The sequence below is a fragment of the Arachis stenosperma genome, chromosome 6, assembly GCF_014773155.1.
Source record: "Arachis stenosperma cultivar V10309 chromosome 6, arast.V10309.gnm1.PFL2, whole genome shotgun sequence".
Taxonomy (NCBI): Eukaryota; Viridiplantae; Streptophyta; class Magnoliopsida; order Fabales; family Fabaceae; genus Arachis; species Arachis stenosperma.
In genome coordinates, this window is record NC_080382.1 from 108,875,226 (window position 1) to 108,877,783 (window position 2,558).

At 36.0% G+C, this 2,558-nt stretch overlaps 1 non-coding gene across 1 annotated transcript; it reads left to right on the plus strand.

Annotated features, from left to right (window-relative positions):
- The first annotated feature begins 511 nt into the window (after positions 1 to 511).
- On the plus strand, positions 512 to 619 carry LOC130937703 (small nucleolar RNA R71). The gene has a single exon (XR_009068908.1). It is a non-coding gene; the product is annotated as a small nucleolar RNA R71 (small nucleolar RNA).
- The last annotated feature ends 1,939 nt before the right edge of the window (positions 620 to 2,558 follow it).

The following is a 2,558-nucleotide window of genomic DNA, read 5'->3' on the forward strand; positions in this document are numbered from 1 at the left end:
CAAGCCTGTTTCTTCCACCATTATTGTTATTGAAACCTTGTTGAGGTCTCTCTTGATTCTTCCATGAGAAATTTGGGTGATTTCTCCATGAAGAATTATAGGTGTTTCCATAGGGTTCTCCTAGGTAATTCACCTCTTCCATTGAAGGGTTCTCAGGATCATAAGCTTCTTCCTCAGATGAAGCTTCCTTAATACTGCCAGGTGCATTTTGCATTCCGGACAGACTTTGAGAAATTAGATTGACTTGTTGGGTCAATATCTTGTTCTGAGCCAGTATGGCATTCAGAGTGTCAATCTCAAGAACTCCTTTCTTCTGACTAGTCCCATTGTTCACAGGAGGATTCCTTTCAGAAGTGTACATGAATTGGTTATTTGCAACCATTTCAATTAGTTCTTGAGCCTCTGTAGGCGTCTTCTTCAGATGAAGAGATCCTCCAGCAGAGCTATCCAAAGACATCTTGGATAGTTCAGAGAGACCATCATAGAAAATACCTATGATGCTCCATTCAGAAAGCATGTCAGAAGGACACTTTCTGATTAATTGTTTGTATCTTTCCCAAGCTTCATAGAGGGATTCTCCATCCTTCTGTCTGAAGGTTTGGACTTCCACTCTAAGCTTACTCCATCTTTGTGGTGGAAAGAACTTTGCCAAGAAGGCATTGACTAGCTTTTCCCAAGAGTCCAGGCTTTCTTTAGGTTGAGAGTCCAACCATATTCTAGCTCTGTCTCTTACAGCAAAAGGGAATAGCATCAGTCTATAGACCTCAGGGTCAACCCCATTAGTCTTGACTGTGTCACAGATTTGCAAGAACTCAGCTAAAAACTGATGAGGATCTTCCATTGGAAGTCCATGGAACTTGCAATTCTGTTGCATTAGAGAAACTAATTGAGGCTTAAGCTCAAAGTTGTTTGCTCCAATGGCAGGGATAGAGATGCTTCTCCCATAAAAATCAGGAGTAGGTGCAGTAAAGTCACCCAGCACCTTCCTTGCATTGTTGGCATTGTTGTTGTTTTCGGCTGCCATGTGTTCTTCTTCTTTGAAGAATTCGGTCAGGTCCTCAACAGAGAGTTGTGCTTTAGCTTCTTTTAGCTTTTGCTTCAAGGTTCTCTCAGGTTCAGGGTCAGCTTCAACAAGAATGCCTTTGTCTTTGTTCCTGCTCATAAGAAGGAGAAGAGAAAAAGAAAATGTGGAATCCTCTATGTCACAGTATAGAGATTCCTTGAAGTGTCAGAGGAAAAGAGAAATAGAAAGAAGAAGGAGAAGAAGAATTCGAACTTTAATTAGATAAGGTTCGAATTGTGCATTGAGAAGGAGTGGTACTCCATAAATAGAAGGATGTGGAAAGGAGGGAAGAGAATTTTCGAAAATTCAATTAAAAAATATGTTGATAATTTTCGAAAATTGAAAGTGGAAAAGAAATCAAGTGATTTTTGAAAAAGATTTTGAAATTAGAAGTTAAAAAGATTTGATTGAAAACTATTTTGAAAAAGATGTGATTAAAAAGATATGATTGAAAAGTTATGGTTTTAAAAGGATGTGATTGAGAAGATATGATTTGAAAACAATTTTAAAAGATATGATTTGAAAGTAATTTTAAAAGATTTGATTTTGAAAATTAGTGACTTGCCTAACAAGAAAAGATATGATTCAAACATTAAACCTTTCTCAACAGAAAAGGTAACAAATTTGAGATGTTCAATCAAATCATTAATTGTTAGGAAGTATCCTTGAAAAAGGAAAGAAATTGATTTTGAAAACATTTGATTGAAAAGATATGATTTGAAAAAGATTTGATTTTGAAAAACTTTGAAAACTTGAAAAAAAATGATTTTGAAAACAAAATCTTCCCCTTAGCACCATCCTGGCGTTAAACGCCCAGAATGGTATACATTCTGGCGTTTAACACCCAAAATGCACCCTTTTTGGGCATTAAACGCCCAACCAGGTACCCTGGCTGGCGTTTAAACGCCAGTCTGTCTTCTTCACTGGGCATTTTTGAATGCTCAGCTTTTTCTGTATAATTCCTCTGCAGTATGTTCTGAATCTTCAATTCTTGGTATCATTGACTTGAAAAGACACAAATTAAAAATATTTTTGGATTTTTAATAATAAAGAACAATCAAAATGTAACTAGAACCAAACAACAATGCATGCAGGACACCAAACTTAGCAGTTTGTATACTACTGACACTAACTATATGAGAATGCATATGAGACACACAAAATACTTCAAGTCAATAGAATTCAAAGATTAGAACACAAAAATCATCAAGAATTACTTGAGGATCCTTAAGATACATGAATGAATGCATGTAATTGACACCAAACTTAAGATGAGACACTAGACTTTAAGCAAGAAACATCAAATATTTTTGGTTTTTATGATTTTGTAATTTTTTTGTATTTTTCGAAAATTAAGTGGAAAAAGATATCAAAATTCTTAATGAGAATTCCAGGAATCAGTGCAATGCTAGTCTAAGACTCCGGTCCAGGAATTAGACATGGCTTCACAGCCAGCCAAGCTTTCAAAGAAAGCTTCGGTCCAGAACACTAGACA